Genomic DNA, 25,943 nt, shown 5'->3' on the forward strand with positions numbered 1-25,943 from the left:
CCGATCTCGATTACTCCAGGGACCTCTCAAGTCAGTAAGGAGATGGGCATCTAAACCCATAAAGAACAGGGGCCTCTAACCTCACTAAACACTGAGTCTCTAACCGCACAAAACAAAGGGGCCACTGACCCAACAAAATACAGGGGCCACTAAACCCAATTACTACAGGGCCTCTAACCCCACCAAACACAGAGGCCTCTCAACCCTCAAAACACAGAGGCATCTAACCCCAAATACGACAGGGTACTCTAACGAAAATTACTACGGGGCCTCTAACCCCACAAAACGTAGGGGATTCAAACCCCAATTACTATCGTGGCCTCTAACCCCAATTACTGCAGAGCACTGTAATCCCAATTACTACAGTGGGCTCTAACCTCAATTATTACAGGGGCCTCTAACTCCATAAACACAAGGGTCACTAACCCCAGGAAACATAGGAGCCTGAAACCCCAATTACTACAAGGGATTCTTACCCCAATTACTACAGGGTACTCCAAACCCAGTTTCTATAGGGGACTGTAACCCCAGTTAGTACAGGGGACTCTATACTCAATTAATAAAAGGGACTCTAACCCAATTGCTACAGGTGCCTCCAACACCAGAAAACACAGGGCCTCTAACTCCACAAAATCCATGGGCCTAAGACTCCAATTACTACAGGGCTCTAACATCAATTACTACAGGGGCCTCTAATCTCAAAACACATAGGGCCTCTAACCAAAATTACTACATGGAGCTCTAAGCTAAATTACCCCAATTACTACAGGGGGCTAAACCTCAATTACAGCAGGGGCTGCTAACGTCTCAAAATCCAGCGGCCACTCACCCCACAAAACACAGGCAACTCTAACCCCATAAAACCCAGGGGCCACTAATCCCAGAAAACACAGGGGCCTCTAACCCCACAAAACACAGGGGGCTCTAACCCCAGAAAACACAGGGAACTCTAACGCCAGAAAGCCCAGGGGGCTCTTACCTCTCAAAGCACAGGGGCCTCAAGTCCCAATTTCTTCAGAGGCCTCTAACCCCACTTTTTCACTGACGTTAAGACAAATGTTCTTAATTGCCTGCCTTCACTGCCTGTCTACTTTCTATTGTGCATCAAATGTGTTCTATAATTCATCATTACATATTGGTCTAAATGTTGCAGTACAGGCTTTACGTCTGTAGACCTTTTCACGGCCGCACCAGAGTTTTGTACAGCTTTAACATGACCACATGGCACCGAAACTCAATCTGCCTTTCAACAAAAACTAACACACCTTAGGCCTTCTTCATGGCCCTATATAGGTGACAATTTTCAGGTATCTACGTACATGAACACCGAGATCATATACACTACCAAGAATCTTACCATTGGCCCAGTAGTCTGCATTCTGGTTACTCCAACCAAAGTGAATCACCTCACTCTTTTCCACAATAAGCTCCATTTGCTACCTCTCGGCCCAGCACTGCAGCTTATCGAAATCTCTCTGAAACTTACAACATCCTTGGACACTGTCCATAACTCCTTAAACCTTCGTGTCATCCACAAATACACCAGTCTACCCTTCGACGCCCTCGTCCAGTTCATTTTTAACAATGAAAAACATCAGTGGACACAAAACAGATCCTTCAGCCTTCTGGCACTATTCCTGTAGACAATGATGAAATAAAGATCAAAACCAAAGGTTCGGAAATCTCCTGCCTGGCTTCCCAGATAATCCTCAGATAAACCCCCCCTGCCCAGGGGACTTACATATTTTAATATTTTCCAGAATTGCTAACATCTCGTCCTTTAGAGCTTCAATCCCATCCAGTCTAGTGGCCTGTATCTAAGTATTCTACTCGACAAATTGACTTTTTCTGGTGTCAATTGTCAGAAGAAATCCTCTTGGTTCACAGATGTCGGCCATCGTCACCTCATCTCCTACATTTGTTTCTAGACCCACAGCACTGTGGTTGGCTCTTTACCGCCTTCTGAAATAGCAAAGTAGACAGGCAGGAGGCTGGAAAAACACAGTAACCAGGCAGCATCTGGAGGTGGAGCAGTCAATATTTCTGGTATAACCCTTCTTGAGGAGTAGGGGGTGGGTGTGTGGGAGCTGCAGATAAAGGCGCTGAGGGGGACAGTGTGGTGAAGTGGGGCGAGGTGAAGACAAGGAGAGGGTTAAATGGAGAAATGAATCGGTTGTGGCAGGGAGCAATGGCAGTGAGGGGAGAGGCTGGGAAGGGAGTGAGGGTTGGGGAGCGAGTTTGTTTGAAATGGGAAAATTCAGCGATGAGGTTTCCCTGCTCTAGGTTGTACAGGTGGAAGTTGAGGTGTTGTTCCTCCATTTTGTGCTGTGGCTCATTGTGGCAATGGAGGAGGCCAAAGATGGTGATGTTGGAAAGGGAGTGGAAAGAGGAATTGAAATGGGCAGTAACTGAGAGGTCCGGTCAACCACTGTGGATCCAGATCTGATGCTTGGTGAGCCATTCCCTAAGTTTAAGATCGGTCTCCATGATCTAGTGAAGACCACATCGGGAGCATCAGATGCAGTGAACCAGGGTGGACGAGGGACGGGTGAAAATCTGTATCACCTCAAAGGAGGTGTGGAAGGTGGTGTACTGGCAGGTTTTTCATCTTTTCCCGGTTGCAGGGGAAGGTACTGGGGAGTCTGGGCTCATCTGGGAGAATGGCACAAACCAAGGATTGTCGAAGGGAATGGGCGTTCGGAAAGCAGAGGGGGCGGTTAGGAGAAGGTGTTCTTGGTTGTCAAATCTTGTTGCAGTTGGTGGAAATGTTTCAGAATGGTGTGTTGAATGTGGAAACTAATGGGGTGGTAGCTGAGGATAAGGTGGAACTCGGTCTTAATTGCATTGGTGGGTTTAGACTATTAATACAGGTAATGGAGGTGGTATGGTGGAGGCCTCTCTGGATGACAGAGGGAGGAAAATCACGCTGTGCGATATAGGTAGACATCTGGGATGCTCGCGATTCAAATGTCTCCACATTGAACAGTTGCAGGGGAGGCAGAGGAATCCGTAGAATGGGGTGGAGTTCTTGCAGGGTACTGGGTGGGAGGAGGTGCAGTCCAGCTAGTTATGGGAGTCTATGGGTTTGCAGTTAACGTCCGTCTGGAGACTGTGACCGGAGATGGAAATAGTGAGCACAAGAAAGAATGGGCGGTGTCCGAGATGGACCATGTCAATTTGAGGACGGGGTGGAAATTGTGGGTGAAGTCGGTGGACTGCTCCAGTCCAGCCTGGGTGCAGGACGCTGCACTGATGCCGTCATCGATGGAACAGTGGAAGAATAGTGAGACAGCGCCTGTACAGGGTATGCGGAGGAACTGTTGGATATTGCCGTCAGAGGGATGCATAGCTGGGACTGATGCGAGTATCCATGGAAATCCCTGGAATTGAAGGAAATGGGAGGAGTTAAAAGAAAAGTTATTCAGGGTGAAGAGCAGTTCGGTCAGGTGGAGGAGGGCATTGGTGGAGGGAGACTGAATGTGCCCATTCGAGAGGAAGAAGCAGATGGCCCGGAGGTAATCCTTGTGGGGTATTGATGTTTATAAGGACTGCACGTCCACAGTGAAGATAAAGCATTGGGGCCGGGGAACTGGAAGTCGCTCAAGAGTTGGAGGGCGCGTTCGGTGTTGGATATGTAGGTGGGAAGTGCCTGAATGAAGTTGGAGCGAATTGATTCGAGGTAAGGATGAGATGAGTTCGGTGGGGCAGGAGCATTCTGACATGATGGGTTGGCCAGGGTAGTTAGATTTGTGTCCCTTAGCGAGCAGGTAGAACCGTGCAGTATGGACCCGGGAAAAATATGATTTTGGGAACAGTGAACGGTAGATCACTGGAAGCAATGAGGGCATGGAGACTGTGAGTAAGTTTGGCCTGATTGGTCATGGTGGGGTCATGTGAAAGTGGGAGTTCGGGCGTTGTGTTGGAGAGTTTGCAAACGGCCTCTTCTACATAGATGCCATTCTCCAGACGACCTTTGTCAGCGGGTTTGATGGTGAACAGGGGATTGGTACAGAGAGAGTGAACCACTGCACATTCAGAGTGGGTGAGGTTGGAGACGTTGAGAGGAGTGGTGAAATTGAGGCGGCCGATGTCACCTCTGCAATGATGATGTGTAGGGCACGTGCAAGGCTGGCAGATGGTGACCGAGTGGAGGAGGAAGCTTCCCCGACAGAGAAGGGCTGACAAGGAGGAAGTGGGCCGTGATGGGGAGGAAGAGCGCCTATCTCTGGTGGCAAGAAGCAGGAATAGTAGAGACTGTCTGAATGAATGAAACATGTCAGTGACAGAGACAAAGTGCGGTCAGTCACATGACCCCAGGGTTCAGTGACAGAGACACAGTGGCATCAGTATAATGCCCCCAGGGTCAGTGACACAGACACAGTGGGGTCAGAGTAATGCCCCCAGGGGTCAATGAGAGAGACGCCGTGGGGTCAGTCTAATTTCTCCAGGGTTCACTGACAGCAACACAGTATGGCCAGTCAAAAAAAAACACAGGTGACAGAGACACAGTGGGGTCAGTCTTACGTTCCCTTGTATCAGTAACTGAGACATAGTCTGTGTCAATCTAATGCCTCTATTGTTCAGTGACAGACACGGTGGAGTCAGTTCAATATCCCCACGGTTCACTGACTTATACACCGTGGGGTCAGTCTAATAAACCCAAGGTCAGTTACAGAGACACAGTGGGGTCAGTTTAATGCCCCCAGAGGTCAGTGACAGAGACACAGTTGAATCAGTCTAATGTCTCCAGGGGTCAGAGACAGATACACAGTGGGGTCAGGTTAACGTCCCCAGGGGTCAGTGACAGAGACACTGTGGGGTGAGTATAATGTTCCCATGGGTCAGTATAATGTTCCCATGGGTCTGTGACAGAGTCACAGTGGGGTAAGTCTAATAAACCCACAGTAAGTGACAGAGACATAGTGAGGTTCGTCTTATCTTAACAGATGTCAGTAACAGAGACACAATGAGGTCAGTAGAATTTCCCCAAGGGCCAGTGGGGGCAGTCTAATGCCCCCAGGGGTCAGTGACACACACACATGAAGGTCAGTCTAATGAACCCATGGATCAGTGACAGAGACACAGTGTGGTCAGTCTAATGTTCCCAGGGCTCAGTAACAGACCCACTGTGGGGTCAGTCAAATGCCCCCAGGGTCATTGACAGAGACACAGTGGGGTCAGTCTAATGTCCCCAGATGTCGAATGTGCCCCGGGTTCACTGACAAATACACAGAGGGGTCAGTATAATGCATTCAGTGGTCAGTGTCAGTGACACAGTGGATTCAGTCTAATGTGCACAGGGGTCAGTAACAGAGACACAGCGGGGTCAGACTAATGTCCCCATATGTCAGTGATAGAGACAAAGTGGGGTCAGTCATATGTCCCCAGGGGTCAGTGACAGTGACTCGGAGGAGTCAGTCCAATTTCCCAAGTGTTTTCTGACAGAGAGTTTTGGGACTGATTTATTGAGTACAGAAGTTGGGAAATCATGTTGCAGTTATACAGGACGTTTGTGAGGCCGCTCTTGGAGTATTGTGTTCAGTTTTAGTCACCCTGCTGTAGGAAGGATGTTATTAAACTGTTAAGAGTGCAGAAGAAATTAACAAGAATGTTGCCAGGACTTTTGGGACTGAGTTATAGAGAGTTTGGATGAACTAGGAAATGTTTCTTTAGAGTTTAGGAGACTGACACTCGAGTCTTATCGAAATTTATAAGATCATGAGAGACATGGATAAGGTGAATGTATTCAGTCTTTTCCCCAAGATTGGGGAATGGAGGACGAGACGGCATCAATTTAAGGTGAGAGAGAAAGAATAAAAGTGAACTTGAGGACCAACAGTTCTTTTATAACGAACGTGTAATGCATATAGAATGAGTTGCCAGACAAAATGTTTGAGCCAGGTACATTCAGACAAAATGTGGATAGGAATGGTTTAGAATGGAAATGGCCAAGTGCATGGAAATGGATTTAGGTTGGATGACCATTTCGATCTACATGGATCAATTTGGGGCCGAATGACCTGTCTCGATGCTGGAGGACTCGATGAGTCTATGAGGATGCTTCTGAATCAGAAAAGAGCAAGATAATCGAAAAATACCGACAAGAACAAGTCAGAAGTAACGCTGAAGAATTAAACTGCATTTAATTTTATATAAAAGGTCTTACATGTGAGTCTGACGAAATGAACTTGTATGGGAGCACGGGATTGGGATGATGCAGTTATTACAGAAACTTGAGCTGAGGGAAGGGTGCACTGGCAGCTCAATGTTCTGGGTTTTAGATGTTATCAGAATGATAGAAAGACAGGCATATCTGAGGGAGAATTGAGTGAAAATGTGTGGACTGAAATTATAAGTAAGTTTGGAATGATCACATTGATGCGAAAGTACTGTAGTCTCTCCAATATTCAGAGCGAAATTGAGAAGCAAATACGTAGAGATCTCAAATTTATGTAATAACAATAAGGCTATAATAGATAGGGATTTTATTTTTTCATACAATGACTTGGACTGTTATAGTGATAAGGTTTGGATGGTGAATAATTTGTTAAATGTGTCCCAAGTTTTTTTTTCTTTATCACTACGTGAATGATCCCACGGGAGAAGGAGCAAAACGTCTCTTGGGAAATAAGGCAGAGTGACTGAAATGCTCATCCGGGAATACTTTATGACTGGTGTTCAGAATACTATTAGTTTTAAAATAGTTGTGGAAAAGCATAAGTTTTCCAGGTCAGTTAAAGTTCTGAATTGAAGTAAGACAAATTTTAATGATATGAAACTAGAACGTCCAAATATTGATTGGAGCAGATTGCAATAGATAAATAAAGATATTGAATTTCTCGTCAAGAATGTTTCAAGAAATCATTATTTATTCGACAATTCGAATCAGCTGAATCTCTTTAAGAGTACCAATAGAGTAGGGGCATTCTTAAGAAGGAAATTGAGGAAGGTAAAGAGGGAATATAAGATAGCTTTGTTAAAACAGGATAAAGATAATCAAAATTATCCTCCAAATACATTAATCGGAAGAGAGCAACTAGAGTGAGAGTAGGCATTCTTCAAGTTCAACTTAATCATCTATGTGTTGAACTTCAGAAGAGGGGAGAAATATTAAATGAATATCTCGCATCGGTTTTCACAGTTGAGAAAGAACCCAGGGAAATAAATACTGTTGCTTTGTGAACAGTTCATATCACAAAAGAGGCAATGCTGCGGATCTTAGAAAACTTAAAAGTAGATGAAGCTCCAGCAGTTGATCAATTGTGTCCCATGACGTTTTTGGAAGTCAGATAAAAATTGAAGGGCCATTAGCAGAAATATTTGTATCATCTATAAACATGGGCAAAGAAGCAAAAGACTGCAAGATGGCCAATGTTATGTCATTTTTAACGTATGGATGTAATGACTAGACTAGGAACTACAGAACTGTGAGTCAGACATCAGCGGTGGGTAAGTTGTTGGAGATGATTCTGAGGATAGGATCTATGTATATTTGGAGAGATAAGGATTGATTATGGATGGTGAGCATGTTTTTGTGTGAGGAAAATAGTGTCTCACAAACTTGACTGAGTTTTTTAATGGAGCAAACAAAACAATTGAACCAGCAGTCTCTCTGACAGAAATTACACATTAGTTTGAAAGAATAATGATCCTGCAAAGTTGTGTGAACCCGAAATGAACTAGCACAGCTGTGTGACCTAGCACTGACCCTGCACAGCTATGAGAACTAACAGTTACCCTGCACAGCAGAATGACCAAGCAGTGACCCTGCACAGCTGTCTGACACAGTACTGACCCTGCACAGCTGTGTGATCCAACAGTCACCTGCACAGCCGAGTGACCAACACTGCACCTGCACAGCTATGTGACAGAGAAGTGACCACGCAAAGCTGTGTGACCCTGCAGTGACGCTACACAGCTGTGTGACCAAGCAATGACCCTGCAAGCTGTCTCACCCACGACTGACCCAGCAGAGCTGTGTGAACCAGCAGTGACACTGCACAGCCGAGTGACTCAGCAGTGACCCTGCATAGCGGTGAGATCCAACAGTGGCCATGCAAAGCTGTGTGACCCAGCAGTGACGCTGCACAGCTGTGTGACCCAGCAGAGCTGTGTGAACCAGTAGTGACTCTGCACAGACGAGTGACCCAGTAGTGACACTGAAGAGCCATGTGACACAGCCATGACCCTGCATAGTCCAGTGACTCTGCATTGAGCCTGCACATTCGTGTGACCCAGCAGTGACCCTGCACAGCTGTGTGACCCAGGACTGACCCAGCAGAGCTGTGTGAACCAGCAGTGACACTGACAGCTCAGTGACTCAGTAATGACACTGAAGAGCCAAGAGACAATGCCGTGACCCTGCATAGCCAGGTGACTCTGTAGTGACCCTGCACAGCTGTTTGACCCAGCCATGACCCTGCACGTTTGTGTGACCCAGCAGTGACCCTGCACAGCTGTGTGACCCAATAGTGACCTTTGAACTGACCCTGCACAGCTGTGTGACCCAACATTGACCGTGAGCAATATTGTGAACCAGCAGTGACCTTGACAGCAATGTGACACAGCAGAGACCCTGCACAATTGTATGACCCAGAAGTTACCTTGCACGACTCTGTGAAACAGCAGGGACGCTGAGCAACTGTATTACCTAGCAGTGCCCGGCACAGCCGCCTACACAGTACTGACCTTTTCAGTTGTGTGACCCAGCAGTGACACTGCACAGCCGCGTGACCCATCAGTGCCCCTGCACAGCGGAGTGAGTCAGCAGTGATCCGGCACCGCTGTGTGATCCAGCAGTGCCCTGTGAACTGACCCAGCACAACTATGTGACCCAACAGTGACCTTGCACAGCTGTGTGATCCACAGGGTCCCTGAGCAGCTGTGTGAAACAGCAGTGACCCTGCACCTCTGTGTGACCCAGCTATGATCCTGCACAGCTGGGTGACCCAGCAGTGACCCTGCACTTCTGTGTGATCCAGCAGTGACACGGAGCTGCTATATTACCCTGCAGTGACACTGAACTGCTTTATGACACTGCAGTGACCCTGCACAGCCGTGTGACCCAGCAGTGACACTACATTACTCTGTGAGCCAGCAGTGACCTTGCACAGATGCGTGACCTAGCAGTGATCCTGCACCGTGGTGTGAGCCAGCAGTGACCATGCACAGCCTTGTGAACAAACAGTAACCCCGCACAGATGTGTGATGCAGCAGTGTCTCTGCACAGCTGTGCCACCCAGTAGTGACCCTCTGCAGCTGTATGACACAGTAGTTTCCCTGCACAGCCAAGTGAATTAGCAGTGACTCTGAGCAGATGTATGACCCAGTATTGACCGTGTGCTGCTGTGTGACAAAGCAATGACCCTGCACCAACGAATGGCTTGCAGTGACCCTGAGCAGATGTAAGACCCAGCAGTGACCCTGCACAAATGGGTGATACAGCAGTGATCCTGCACAGTCGAGGGACCCAGCAGTGACCCCTGCACAGCAGTGTGACCCAGCAGTGACCCTGCACAGCTGTGTGACCCAGCAGTGACCCTGCACAGTTATGTGACACAGCAGTGACCATGCAAGCTGTTTGATCCACAGGTTCCCTGAGTAGTTGTGTGAAACAGCAGTGACCCTGATCATCTGTGTGACCCAGCTGTGATCCTGCACAGCGGTGTGACACAACAGTGACCCTGCACAGTCTAGTGACCCAGCAATGAACCTTCACAGCAGTGTGACCCAGCAGTGACCCTGCACAGCAGTGTGACCCAGCAGTGACCCTGCACATCTGTGTGACCCAGCAGTTACCCTGCATTTCTGTGTGATTCAGCAGTGACACAGAGCTGCTGTGTGACCCTGCAGTGACCCTGAACTGTTGTATGACCCAGCAGTAAGCCTGCACAGCCGTGTGACACAACTGCGACCCTGGACAGTTGCTTGACCAAGCAGTGACCCTAAACAGCTGTGTGACCCAGCAGTGACCACGCACAGCCGTGTGACCCAACAGTAACCGTGCACAGATGTGACCCAGTAGTGTCTCTGCACAGCTGTGTGACCCAGTAGTGACCCTCTGCAGCTGTATGACACAGCAGTTTCCCTGCACAACCACGTGAATTAACAGCGACCCTGAGCAGATGTATGACTCAGTAGTGTCCGTGTGCAGCTGTGTGACCCAGCAGTGACCCTGCACAGACGAGTGGCTTGCAGTGACCCTGAGAAGATGTAAGACCCAGCAGAGACCCTGCACAACTGTGTGACACAGCAGTGATCCTGCACAGTAGAGTGACCCAGCAGTGACCCCTGCACAGCTGTGTGACCCTGCAGTCACGCTGCACAGCTGTGTGACCCTGCAGTGGCACTGCACAGCTGTTTGTACCAGCAGTGACACTACACAGGCGTTTGACACAGCAGTGAACCTGCACAGTCGAGTAAACGAGCATTGAGCCTTCACAGCTGTGTGACCCTTCAGTGCCACTGAACAGCTATGTTACCGAGCAGTGAATCTGCACAGCTGTGTGACCCAGCAGAGACCCTGCACGGCTGTGTGACTCAGCTGTGATCCTGCACAGCGGTGTGACGCAACAGTGATCATGCACAGCCGAGTGACCCAGCAGTGACCCTGCACAGTTGTGTGACTCAGCAGTTACTCTGCACTTCTGTGTGACTCAGCAGTGACACAGAGCTGTTGTATGACCCTGCAGTGTCCCTGAACTGCTGTATGACACTGCAGTGACCCTGCACAGCCGTGTGACCCAACAGTGACCCGGCACAGGTGCCTGACACAGCAGTGATCCTGCACAGCTGTGTGACCCAACAGTGACCGTGCACAGCTGTGTGACCCAACAGTAACCCTGCACAGATGTGTGACCCAGAGTGTCTCTGCACAGCTGTGTGATCCAGTAGTGACCCTCTGCAGATGTATGACACAGAGGTTTCCCTGCACAGTCAAGAGAATTAGCAGTGTCTCTGAGCAGATATATGACCCAGTAGTGTCCGTGTGCAGCTGTGTGACCCAGCAGTGACCCTGCTCAGGCGAGTGGCTTGCAGTGACCCTGAGAAGACTAATGACCCAGCAGGGACCCTGCACAACTGTGTGACAGTGCAGCGATGCTGCACAGTCCAGTGATCCAGCAGTGCCCCCTGCGCAGCTGTGTGACCCTGCAGTCACCATGAACAGCTCTGTGACCTGCAGTGGCACTGCACAGCTGCTTGTACGAGCAGTGACACTACACAGCCGTATGACCCAGCAGTGCCTCTGCACAGCGGAGTGAGCCAGCAGTGACCATTCAACTAACCTTGCACACCTATGTGACCCAGCAGTGAACTTGCACAGCTGTGTGATCCACAGGGTCCCTGAGCAGCTGTGTAAAACAGCAGTGACCCTGCACATCTGTGTGACCCAGCTGTGATCCTGCACAGCAGTGTGACACAACAGTGACACTGCACAGCCTAGTGACCCAGCAATGTATCTGCACAGCAGTGTGACCCAGCAGTGACCCTGCACAGCTGTGGGAACCAGCAGTGACCCTGCACATCTGTGTGACTCAGCAGTGACCTTGCACAGCTGTGTGATCCACAGGGTCCCTGAGTAGCTGTGTGAACCAGCAGTGACCCTGCACATCTGTTTGACCCAGCTGTGATCCTGCGCAGTGTTGTGACACAACAGTAACCCTGCACAGCCTAGTTACCCAGCAATTAACCTGCACAGCAGTGTGACCCAGGAGTGACCCTGCACAGATGTTGGAACCAGCAGTGACCCTGCACAGCTGTGTGACCCAGCAGTGATTCTGCACAGCAGTGTGGCACAACAGTGACACTGCACAGCCTAGTGACCCAGCAATGTATCTGCACAGCAGTGTGACCCAGCAGTGACCCTGCACAGCTGTGTGATCCATAGGGTCCCTGAGTAGCTGTGTGAACCAGCAGTGACCCTGCACATTTGTTTGACCCAGCCGTGATCCTGCGCAGCGTTGTGACACAACAGTAACCCTGCACAGCCTAGTGACCCAGCAATTAACCTGCACAGCAGTATGACCCAGCAGTGACCCTGCACAGATGTTGGAACCAGCAGTGACCCTGCACAGCTGTGTGACCCAGCAGTGACCCTGCACTTCTGTGTGTCCAGCAATGATACAGAGCTGCTATATGGCCCTGCAGAGAAGATGAACTGCTGCATGACACTGCAGTGACCCTGTACAGCCGTGTGACCCAGCAGTGATACTACACTGCTCTGTGACCCAGCAGTGATCTTGCACAGACGCGTGACCTAGCAGTGACCCTGCACAGATGTGTGAGCCAGCAGCGACCATGCACAGCCGTGTGAACCAACAGTAACCCTGCACAGATGTGTGACGCAGCAGGTCTCTGCAAAGCTCTGTGACCCAGTAGTGACCCTCTGCAGCTGTACGACACAGCAGTTTCCCTGCACAACCACGTGAATTAGCAGCGACCCTGAGCAGATGTATGACCCAGTAGTGTCCGTGTGCAGCTGTGTGACCCAGCAGTGACCCTGCACAGACGAGTGGCTTGCATTGACCCTGAGAAGATGTAAGACCCAGCAGAGACCCTGCACAACTGTGTGACAAAGCAGTGGTCCTGCACAGTAGAGTGACTCAGCAGTGACCCCTGCACAGCTGTGTGACCCTGCAGTCACGCTGCACAGCTGTGTGACATTGCAGTGACACTGCACAGCTGTTTGTACCAGCAGTGACACTACACAGGCGTTTGACACAGCAGTGAACCTGCACAGTCGAGAAACCGAGCATTGAGCCTTCACAGCTGTGTGACCCTTCAGTGCCACTGAACAGCTATGTTACCGAGCAGTGAATCTACACAGCCAAGTGAACCAGCAGTGATCCTGCACACCCGAGTGACCCAACCGTGACCCTGCACAGCTGTGTGACCCAGCAGAGACCCTGCACGGCTGTGTGACTCAGCTGTGATCCTGCACAGCGGTGTGACACAACAGTGACCATGCTCAGCCGAGTGACCCAGCAGTGACCCTGCATAGTTGTGTGACCCAGTAGTTACTCTGCACTTCTGTGTGACTCAGCAGTCACACAGAGCTGCTGTATGACCCTGCAGTGACCCTGAACTGCTGTATGACACTGCAGTGACCCTGCACAGCCGTGTGACCCAACAGTGACCCGGCAGAGGTGCCTGACATAGCAGTGATCCTGCACAGCTGTGTGACCCAACAGTGACCGTGCACAGCTGTGTGACCCAACAGTAACCCTGCACAGATGTGTGACCCAGAGTGTCTCTGCGCAGCTGTGTGATCCAGTAGTGACCCTCTGCAGATGTATGACACAGCAGTTTCCCTGCACAGCCAAGAGAATTAGCAGTGTCTCTGAGCAGATGTATGACCCAGTAGTGTCCGTGTGCAGCTGTGTGACCCAGCAGTGACCCTGCACAGGCGAGTGGCTTGCAGTGACCCTGAGAAGTCGAATGACCCAGCAGGGACCCTGCACAACTGTGTGACAGAGCAGCGATGCTGCATAGTCCAGTGATCCAGCAGTGACTCCTGCGCAGCTGTGTGACCCTGCAGTCACCATGAACAGCTCTGTGACCTGCAGTTACACTGCACAGCTGCTTGTACCAGCAGTGACACTACACAGCCGTACGACCCAGCAAGGCCTCTGCACAGCGGAGTGAGCCAGCAGTGACCCTGCACCGCTGTGTGATCCAGCAGTGACCTTTCAACTAACCTTGCACTCTTATGTGACCCAGCAGTGAACTATCACTGGTGTGTGATCCACAGGGTCCCTGAGCAGCTGTGTAAAACAGCAGTGACCCTGCACATCTGTGTGACCCAGCTGTGATCCTGCACAGCGGTGTGACACAACAGTGACACTGCACAGCCTAGTGACCCAGCAATGAATCTGCACAGCAGTGTGACCCAGCAGTGACCCTGCACAGCTGTGGGAACCAGCAGTGACCCTGCACAGCTGTGTGACCCAGCAGTGACCTTGCACAGCTGTGTGATCCACAGGGTCCCTGAGTAGCTGTGTGAAACAGCAGTGACCCTGCACATCTGTTTGACCCAGCTGTGATCCTGCGCAGCATTCTAACACAACAGTAACCCTGCACAGCCTTGTGACCCAGCAATGAACCTGCACAGCAGTGTGACCCAGGAGTGACCCTGCACAGATGTTGGAAACAGAAGTGACCCTGCACAGCCGTGTGACCCAGCAGTGACACTACATGGCTCTGTGACCCAGCAGTGATCTTGCACAGACGCGTGACCTAGCAGTGACCCTGCACAGATGTGTGACGCAGCAGGTCTCTGCAAAGCTCTGTGACCCAGTAGTGACCCTCTGCATCTGTATGACACAGCAGTTTCCCTGCACAGCCAAGTGAATTAGCAATGACCCTGAGCAGATGAATGACCCAGTAATGACCGTGTGCTGCTGTGTGACCCAGCAGTGACCCTGCACAGACGAGTGACTTGCAGTGACCCTGAGCAGATGTAAGACCCAACAGTGACCCTGCACAACTGTGTGACACAGCAGTGATCCTGCACATTCGAGGGACCCAGCAGTGACACCTTCATAGCTGTGTGATCCTGCAGTCACGCTGCACAGCTGTGTGACCCTGCAGTCACGCTGCACAGCTGTGTGACCCTGCAGTCACGCTGCACAGCTGTTTGTACCAGTAGTGACACTACACAGGCGTTTTACACAGCAGTGAACCTGCACAGCCAGGTAACACAGCATTGACCCTGCACAGCTGTGTGACACTTCAGTGAACCTGCACAGCTATGTTAACTAGCAGTGAATCTGCACAGCCAAGACCACCAGCAGTGACCCTGCACAGCTGTGTGACCGAACAGTGACCCTGCACAGTTGTGTGACCCAGCAGTGATCTGGCACCGCTTTGTGACACAGCAGAGACCCTGCACAGCTGTGTGACCCAGCTGTGATTCTGCACAGCAGTGTGACCCAGCAGTGACCCTGCACAGTAGTGTGACCCAGCAGTTACCCTGCATTTCTGTGTGATTCAGCAGTGACACAGAGCTGCTGTGTGACCCTGCAGTGACCCTGAATTGTTGTATGTCCCAGCCGCGACACTGCACAGCCTTGTGACCCAACTACGTACCCTGCACATTTGCTTGAACAAGCAGTGACACTGCACAACTGTGTGACCCAGCAGTGACCATGCACAGCCGTGTGACCCACCAGTAACCCTGCACAGATGTGACCCAGAGTGTCTCCGCACAGCTGTGTGACCCAGTAGTGACCCTCTGCAGCTGTATGACACAGCAGTTTCCCTGCACAGCCACTTGAATTAGCAGTGACCCTGAGCAGATGTATGACCCAGTAGTGTCCGTGTGCAGCTGTGTGAACCAGCAGTGACCCTGCACAGACATGGGGCTTGCAGTGACCCTGAGAAGATGTACGACCCAGCAGAGACCCTGCACAACTGTGTGACCAGCAGTGATCCTGCACAGTAGAGTGACTCAGCAGTGACCCCTGCACAGCTGTGTGACCCTGCAGTCACGCTGCACAGCTGTGCGACCCTGCAGTGACACTGCACAGCTGTTTGTACCAGCAGTGACACTACACAGGCGTTTGACACAGCAGTGAACCTGCCCAGTCGAGTAACCGAGCATTGAGCCTTCACAGCTGTGTGACCCGCCAGTGCCACTGAACAGCTATGTTACCGAGAAGTGAATCTGCACAGCCAAGTGTTTCAGCAGTGACCCTGCACACCCGAGTGACCCAACCGTGACCCTGCACAGCTGTGTGACCCAACAGTGACCCTGCACAGCTGTGTGACCCAGCAGTGACCTGGCACGGCTGTGTGACCCAGCAGAGTCCCTGCACGGCTGTGTGACTCAGCTGGAATCCTGCACAGCGGTGTGAGACAACAGTAACCATGCACAGCCGAGTGACCCCGCAGTGACCCTGCACAGTTGTGTGACCCAGCAGGTACTCTGCACTTCTGTGTGACTCAGCAGTGACACAGAGCTGTTGTATGACCCTGCAGTGACCCTGAACTGCTGTATGACACTGCAGTGACCCTGCACAGCCGTGTGACTCAGCAGTGACCCGGCACAGGTGCCTGACATAGCAGTGATCCTGCACAGCTGTGTGACCCAGCAGTGACCGTGCACAGCTGTGTGACCCAACAGTAACCCTGCACAGATGTGTGACCCAGAGTGTCTCTGCACAGCTGTGTGATCCAGTAGTGACCCTCTGCAGATGTGTGACGCAGCAGTTTCCCTGCACAGCCAAGAGAATTAGCAGTGTCTCTGAGCAGATGTATGACCCAGTAGTGTCCGTGTGCAGCTATGTGAACCTGCACAGGCGAGTGGCTTGCAGTGACCCTGAGAGGACGAATGACCCAGCAGGGACCCTGCACAACTGTGTGACAGTGCAGCGATGCTGCACAGTCCAGTGATCCAGCAGTGACCCCTGCGCAGCTGTGTGACCCTGCAGTCACCATGAACAGCTCTGTGACCTGCAGTGAAACTACACAGCTGCTTGTACGAGCAGTGACACTACACAGCCGTATGACCCAGCAGTGCCTCTGCACAGCGGAGTGAGCCAGCAGTGACCCTGCACCGCTGTGTGACCAGCAGTGACCTTTCAACTAACCGTGCATACCTATGTGACCCAGCAGTGAACATGCGCAGCTGTGTGATCCACAGGGTCCCTGAGCAGCTGTGTAAAACAGCAGTGACCCTGCACATCTGTGTGACCCTGCTGTGATCCTGCACAGCGGTGTGACACAACAGTGACACTGCACAGCCTAGTGAGCCACCAATGAATCAGCACAGCAGTGAAACCCAGCAGTGACTCTGCACAGCTGTGGGAACCAGCAGTGACCCTGCACATCTGTGTGACCCAGAAGTGACACTGCATAGCTGTGTGACCCAGGACTGTCCCAGCAGAGCTGTGTGAACCAGCAGAGACCCTGCACAGCTGTGTGACCCAGCCATGACCCTGCACATTTGTGTGACCCAGCAGTGACACTGCACAGCCGTGTGATACAAAAGTGACCTTTGAACTGACCCTGCACAGCTGTGTGACCCAGCCGTGACCGTGCACATTCGTGTGATCCAGCAGTGACACAGAGCTGTTATATGACCCTGCAATGACCCTGAACAGCTGTATGACACTGCAGTGACCCTGCACAGCCGTGTGACCCAGCAGTGACACTACATTGCTCTGTGACCCAGCAGTGACCTTGCACAGATGCGTGACGTAGCAGTGACCCTGCACAGCTGTGTGGGCCAGCAGTGACCATGCACAGCCGTGTGAACCAACAGTTACCCTGCACAGATGTGTGACGCAGCAGTGTCTCTGCACAGCTGTGTCACCCAGTAGTGACCCTCTGCAGCTGTATGACACAGCAGTTTCCCTGCACAGCCAAGTGAATTAGCAGTGACCCTGAGCAGATGTATGACCCAGTAGTGACCGCGTGCTGCTGGGTTACCCAGCAGTGTCCCTGCACAGACGAGTGGCTTGCAGTGACCCTGAGCAGATGAAAGACCCAGCAGTGACTCTGCACAACTGTGTGACACAGCAGTGATCCTGCACAGTCGAGGGACCCAGCAGTGACCCCTGCATAGCTGTGTGACCCTACAGTCACGCCGCACAGCTGTGTGACCCTGCATGACACTGCACAGCTGTTTGTACCAGTAGTGACACTACATGGCGTTTTACACAGCAGTTAACCTGTACAGCCCAGTAACACAGCATTGACCTGCACAGATGTGCGACACTTCAGTGACCCTGCACAGCTATGTTACCAAGCAGTGAATCTGCACAACCAAGTCCACCAGCAGTGACCCTGCACACCCGAGTGACCCAACCGTGATCCTGCACAGTTGTGTGAACCAGCAGTGAACTGGCACGGCTGTGTGACGCAGCAGAGACTCTGCACAGCTGTGTGACCCAGCTGTGATCCTGCACAGCGGTGTGACCCAACAGTGACCCTGCACAGCCTAGTGACCCAGCAATGAACCTGCTCAGCAGTGTGACCCAGCAGTGACCCTGCACAGCTGTGTGACCCAGCAGTGACCCTGCACATCTGTGTAACCCAGTAGTTACCCTGCACTTCTGTGTGATTCAGCAGTGACACAGAGCTGCTGTATGACCCTGCAGTGACCCTGAACTGTTGTATGACACTGCAGTGACCCTGCAAGCATTGTGACCCAGCAGTAAGCCTGCACAGATGCTTGCCCTAGCAGTGACCCTGCACAGCTGTGTGACCCAGCAGTGACCTTGCACAGCCGTGTGATCCAACAGTAACCCTGCACAGGTGTGACCCAGAGTGTCTCCGCACAGCTGTGCGACCCAGTAGTGACCCTCTGCAGCTGTATGACACAGCAGCTTCCCTGCACAGCCACGTGAATTAGCAGTGACCCTGAGCAGATGAATGACCCAGTAGTGTCCGTGTGCAGCTGTGTGACCCAGGAGTGACCCTGCACAGGCGAGTGGCTTGCAGTGACCCTGAGCAGATGAGTGATCCAGCAGTGACCCCTGCACAGCTGTGTGATCCTACAGTCACGCTGCACAGCTGTGTGACCCTGCATGACACTGCACAGCTGTTTGTACCAGTAGTGACACTACATGGCGTTTTACACAGCAGTGAACCTGTACAGCCCAGTAACACAGCATTGACCTGCACAGATGTGCGACACTTCAGTGACCCTGCACAGCTATGTTACCAAGCAGTGAATCTGCACAACCAAGTCCACCAGCAGTGACCCTGCACACCCGAGTGACCCAACTGTGATCCTGCACAGTTGTGTGACCCAGCAGTGACCTGGCACGGCTGTGTGACCAAGCAGAGACCCGGCACAGCTGTATGACCCAGCTGTGAACCTGCAAGGCTGTGTTACCCAGAAGAGACTCTGAACAGCTGTATGACCAGGCATCGACCGTGCACAGCTGTGTGATCCTGCAGTGACCCTGTTCAGCTGTGTGACCCAAAATTGACTCGGCTCAGACGAGTCACCCAGCAGTGACCCTGCACAGCGAATGAACCAGCAGTGACCGTGCATGACCGAGTGACTCAGCCCTGACACTGCACAGCCGAGTAACCAAGCTGTGATCCTGCCAGCCATATGACTCAGCAGTGACCCTGCCCAGCTGTGCGACACAGCAGTGACCCTGCGCAGCTGTGTGTCCCAGCAGTGACCCTGCACACCGAGTGACCTAACAGTGATGCTGCACAACCGAGTGACCCAGCAGGATCCTCAGCTGCTTGACCGTGCAGTGCCCTGCACAGCCGTGTGGCCCAGCAGTGACCCTGCACATTCGAGTGATGCAGCAGTGACCCTTAGAGCGGTGTGTCCCAGCACAGACCCTGCACAGCTGTGTGACCCAGCAGTGACCCGACACTGCTATGTGACCCAGAAGAGACCCTGCAGAGCCATGTGACCCAACAGTGACCCTGCAAAGTTATGTTTCACAGCAGTGACACCACAGAACCGAGTGACTCAGCGGTGAACCTGCAAAGCCGGGTGACCCAGAAGAGACCCTGCACAGCCGTCTAACTCAGCAGTGTTCCTGCACATCAGAGTTACCCAGCAGTCAGCCTGCACAGCCGAGAGAACCAGCTGAGACCACGCATTAGTGTTGTGACTAAGCAGTGACCCTGCACAGCCGAGTGACCCAGCACTGACCCTGCACAGCTGTGTGGCTCAAAAGTGACCCAGCACAGCTGTGTGTCCCATCAGTGATCCTCCACAGCCGTGTGACCCCAGCACTGACCGTGCACAGCGGTTTGACACAGCAGTGACGCTGCGGAGGTGTCTGACCCAGCAGTGTCCAAGCACAGCTGTGTGAACCATTAGTGACCTTGCACATCTGTGTGACTCAACATTGACCCTGCACAACCATGTGATCCAGCAGTGACTCTGAACTGTTGAGGGACTCAACAGAGACCCTGCAAAGCTGTGTGACACAGCAGTGACCCTGAACAGCTGTGAGACACAGCCATGTCCTTGCACAGCTGTGTGTCCTAACAGTGACCTTGCACAGCTGTTTTTTCCAACAGTGACCCTGCACAGCCGAGTGACCCAGCAGTGACCCTCCATCACGTTGTGACCCAGCATTGACCTTACACAGCTGTGTGACATAGCACTGATCCTGCACATCTGTATGTCACAGCAGTGACGCTGCACAGCTGTTTGACCCAACAGTGACCATACATCACTGTGTGTCCCAGCACTGACCCTGCACCACTGAGCGACCCAACAGTGACCCTGCACAGATGTATGATTTGGGAGCTGACTGCTTCTGTTGTTTGATTTCAATGATCTTTGGACATTGGATCTCATCCAAGAAAAATAACCAAACCGTGAAATTCACGGCTCACCTGGGAGACACCTGTATGAGGGTGCTGACAGCAGTTGAACGTCTAAATAGATAGTCTTTGAGGTTTAACCTTATTTGCCATTACTTTCTGGGTCTGAAATAGTGAGGAAAGCGAATGTTATTTAATTATATACTGTGCTATTTTCTGGGTCTGCAGATTAAGGTGCAAATATGTCCTTTATTAGGGTGATGTGCTTTTCCATCGGATATGGAAGAGTAGACAGATTGGCTTAATCTCAGTCATTGAGAAAATGTAAGAGTCCATACTGAAGGATGTGGATACGGGATTTCAAAAAGTCAACATGAATTTATGGAAGGGAAATCATGCTTTACAAACATACTGGAATTCCTTGAAGATAAACTCAGAATAGGTAAGGAACATCAAATGGATGTAGTGCATTTGTATTTTTACTTTCAGAAAAGTTTTGGTAATGTTCCATGAAGAAAATCAGTTTTGCAAAATCAAAGCAAGTGGGAATGGGATTATGTACTGGCATGGACAGGGAATTCATTTCAAAAAAGCAAAGCAGAATGTGCAGTTTTTGCAGTGGAAGGTAATTACTAGTGGGATTCAATGAGGATCGCAGCTTGGGTTCCAATATTCACCAATAGCTTTGATGATTTTGGTTTCATTCATGATAGGAAATATTGGTTCTTGCCTCTATGCTACACACAGTTCTTTTGTTTATTCATTAATTGAGTAATCGAATTATTTCATCACTTTCTTGACTCACTCTCTGAACTTCGATTGAGTTGGCACATCAACAAATGTGTTTGGTTAGCAATTTAAAGTCACCAGTGAAAAGCCAGCCATTGCAAATATACTTTCTGAATTATTGCAATTTCTCAAGTATGTCACTCGAATATTATTATTTAAAAATCTATAATAAAAACTGACCACAGAATTATGAAGGTGGCAGATACGGTCAAAAGTATAATCACAGACTTTATTTAGCTCTTCTTCTCTGGGTCACTGGGAATTTCTCCTTCTCTCCGACCCTTCTGTCCCTGACGGACACGACTGGTCACTAAAATGTTTCTCAATGTCAGAATTGACGCATACTGAAGCAAGGGTGTTAAAACCATATCAAACCAATTAAATCTAACCCATCCAGGTTCTGGATAGCAGAAACATGAAACATTGGCAATAACCTGTATCAGTTCATATATAAAGTAGAAGGGGACATTGTTAGAACAGCGCAGAATGCAGATTATTGAGAGGATGACAGCTATATTTTTCTTGGTGCAGTATTTCATTTTCAGGTTCTAGAAACCAATTGCAATGAATCAATCAAAGGAGAACTTGACAGTGAACCAAACAGAACAGTCCATCGCTGCTCGTATCAGAACATTGTGAACACTGCACACCGAGGCGAGGTCCAGGAAAGACACGGGCAAAAATCATATTTCCACTGCCAAAGAATGACTTCAGTAATTGTAACAAAGAGATCCGCTATTGTCATGGCCATAAGGTAATGACTGGTGCAGGTTGAGATGCGACATTTCCCTCTGGACAGTATCATAATTGCAAGTAAATTAACTGCATTAGAAATAAGAGAACAGGAAGAGTTAAATTGTAGATTGAAAGAATTAGCAATTTTAACAAGATTTGTGGTTCAGGTTGAGGATGTGGTTGAAGAATTGCTTGTTGAGCTGGAAGGTATGTTTTCAATTCATTACCATATGATGTAACATCATCGGTGAGGGTCTAATGAAGTACAAGGGTTATGTCCCGCTTTCTATTTACGTTTCTTGGTTTTTAGAGTGAGTGATGTCATTTCTGGTTCTTTTATCGCAGAGAATGGTAGGTGGGGTTCAAATCGATGTGTTAATTGATAGAGTTCAAGTTAGTGACCTTTCCAGCTCAGTGAGCAAACTTACAAGCAGGACAACCAGCAAAATGATGGCCACTTACAAAATACTTTGCAGGGAATGTAACAAAAATGACATCAGACAAACAGGAAGAAAACTAGTCACAAGGATACATGAACACAAACTAACCAGAAAAAGTTATAATCGAGTACCACTGATATCTTATCATATAGGCAAAGCAGGGCACCACTTTAACTGGGATAACAAATCCATCCGAGGACCAGCTAAACAGAGACACATGAGAATTCCTAGAGGCATGGCGTTCTAACTGCAATTCCAGCAATTAACACATCGATTTGGACCCCATCTACAATCCTCTGAGAAAAAGAACCAGTGATTGCATCACTCATCCCAAGAATCAAAGAAACATAAATAGAAACTGGGACATATCAGCACTTCACAGGAGGCTCACTGATGACGTTACGTAGCATGGTGATGGAGCATCTGAAAACACACCTTCCAGCTCAGTGAGCAATCTTAAAAACAGATTGAATAAATCTCTGCACGTGGCTTAAACAGTTAGAATTTTTAGGCACAAATAAAAAGTTTTAATTTCACGTATTTTGTGCGTTCAGAGATACCACTAAATGCATTCCATAATTGACATATTCCTGAAGAAATGGCCAAGACTGAAATTCTACAAGAACTCAATCCTCCACAAATAATGTTTCTCCCCATCTTAAGGCTGTCCACAGAGTTTATTGTCAGATGACAGGATTAGAGCCTGCAGAGATTTAGACACAGTGTAAGATTGAAGTGGATCTGAAACTCAGTTTCACCTGAGAAACAGAAGCAGACACTTTTATGTTCGGGTCCAGTGAACAGTACAAGACTCATCCTCATTTTGGTTTTGCCAAGTGGCATATTCCCCTCAGGATTAATCCTCCTACCTTACATCCTAGTTCCCAGAAGCAGTTTTGATGCAGAGTCTGACTGCACTCAAAATGATAATGTTGCTTCTTCCTCCTGGAACTCTGCCTGATCTATTGAATTTTCAGCGTTCACTGCGCTGTCACACATATATCTCCAATAATAAACAATGGGAGGAGGCGAACACATCCATTCAACGATAAGATTGAACCCGTTCACCAAACTTTTCAGACAGAAACGTTGATGAGTTAATCCATCTTGGCCTCCTCTAGTTTCTATTTTGAAACTAATAGAATTATGATCACTGGCGAGAAGTGCTCCCCCATTGACACTTCGGTCACCTGCTCTGCATTATTTCTCAAACATAAATAAACTGTTAAACCTTCTCCAGTAGGCACATCGACACACTGAATCAGAAAACTTCCTTGTTCATAAAAAACAAATTTCTCTCCACCTAACACCTTAACACAATGGCAATCCCAGTCTATGTTTGAAAAGTTAGAATCCCCTACCATTATCTTTTTCTTATTCTGACTGATAACTGAGACCTCCTGATACATTTGAGTATCAATTTCCTGCTGACTCTTGGGGCAGTCTATAATATAATCCTCACCAGGTGATTATCTCTTTCTCATTTCTCTGTTTCATCCAAAATAACTTTCCTGGACACACTCCTAGGAGCATCCTCTTTACCTACAGCGGTGATGTTTTTCCCAATTAACAATGACACTTCCCCTCCTTTCTCATCTCCTTTTCTATCCTTCCTGTAACATTTGGATCTTGAAACATGAAGCAGCCAGTTCTGTCCATCCGTGAGCCACCTCTCTGTAATTGCTATGATAACCAATCCCATGTTCCGAAACATGTCCTGGGTTAATCTGCCTTCCCTGTTAAGCCTCTTCCATTGAATTAAATGTAGGTTAATGTGTCAGTCAAACCTCATTTTCTGCTTTATTCCTGCTTGCACTGACTGTTTGGCTTGCTCCTTTTCCCAAGTGCACCAATCTCAAACTGATCTTTTTCCTTCCTATCTCTCTGGGTCTCAACCAAAACCCTTGCTATTTTAAATCCTCCCGAACAGCTTGAGCAAATTTCTCTGCCAGTATATTGGAAACTTCCCACTTCAGGTGCAAACTGTCCTTCTGAAAGTGAAGGCAGATGGAGTGCTTGGTCACACGATGCCATGACTACAACCTCTCTCTCAATGTCGGCAAAATTAAAGAACTGAATCTCGACTTCAGAAAGAATGGAGAAGAACATACCCCCATCTACATCCCTGGAACTGACATTGAGAGCGTGAGGTTCCTGGAAGTGACAACAACTGTCCTGGACTGTCCATGTGAACGTGACGATCAAAAAGACACAATAACTGCCACCATTCCTCAGGTGGGTCAGGAAATTTGGCATGTCTGGAAAGACCCTTAACAACGTCTACAACTGTAGCATTGAGAGCATACTCTCTCTGTGCATCAGGGGCCACTATGGCAACTGTTCTGCCCAGGACTATAAAAAGCTATGGAAAATGGTGTGCACAGCCGTGACCATCACGGAAGCTACCCTTCCAACCATGGATTCCATTTGCACAACCAGCTGCAATGGAAAGGCTTCCAACATTATCAAAGACCATATTCACCCCAGTAATGATCACCAAACAAACTGTTCAGTCAGACATAAAATACATAAGCCTGATCACACGCGCCAGCGATTCAGGGACAGCTTCTTCCCGGTCATTATTAGATTTATGAATGGATACTCTCCCTAAAATAACACTGACCTTGCAAACGCTGATCTCATCCAATGATCGCCGTGTGCAAGGCAACCTTAAAGCTTTCTCTAAGCCTCCATCATGGAGACAGGACACCTTCTTGCTGATTGTTTCAGAGAACACCTTTGGAACATCTGCACTCACCAACCCTACCGACCCATTGCTGAACAGTTCAACTCACTCTCCCACTCCGTCAAGGAAATGCAGGTCCTGGGCATCCTCCACCGCCAAGGCATGACCTTCTGACGCCTGGAGGAGGAACTACTCATGTTTAGTCTTGGGACTCTGCATCTACATGGGATAAATGTGGAGTTCAACAGATTCCTCATTTCCGCTATTCCCCGCCCCCCATCATTATCTCAGTTCCAAGCCTCCAACTCGGCACCACCCACTGGACCGGTTCATCACTGCCCCCTCTGAACTATCACCTTCTCCCTCATCAACCTATCGCTTTCCCAGTAACCTCCCCGCAAGTCGAAACCCCGCTCCTATTTTCCTCTCAGCAGCTACCCGCTAGCCTTATTCCTGATGAAGGGCTTATGCCCGAAATGTAGATTCTCTTGCTCCTCGATGCTGCCTGATCTGCTGAGTATTTCCAGCACTACACTGTCGACTCTGATCTCTGGCATTTTCAGTCCTGACTATTTCCTTTGTCTAAGTCTTGTTGATCTGGACATCCTTTGTTACTATGATCTACTTGTAATTTTCGTAAACCAAACTTTTCACTGCAACTCGGTACATCTGACAATCAATCAATCAATTATACAGGTCACGTCTACCCCAGAAGAACCAAAAATGTAAATTCATCTCCCTACACCAGTTCCTCAGCCGCACATCCATCTGCAATATCCTTCTAATCCTATTCTCATTAGTACATGGCACTGGGAGTAATCCAAGTATTACTACCCTGGAGGACCTGCTTTTTAAATTCCTGCCTAATTTCTTATATCCTCTTCTCATAACCTTATTCTTTCCTTGCCCTGTGTTACTTGTTCTAATATATAGAATGACCTGCTGCTGGTCTCTTTCCCATTTGAGAATGTTCTCCCTCCCCTCTAAGATAGTTTAAGGATATCTATTGTGATAAAGCTGCTCCTTTTACAGGACGATGTTGT

Source organism: Hemiscyllium ocellatum, chromosome 40, assembly GCF_020745735.1.
Source record: "Hemiscyllium ocellatum isolate sHemOce1 chromosome 40, sHemOce1.pat.X.cur, whole genome shotgun sequence".
Lineage (NCBI taxonomy): Eukaryota > Metazoa > Chordata > Chondrichthyes > Orectolobiformes > Hemiscylliidae > Hemiscyllium > Hemiscyllium ocellatum.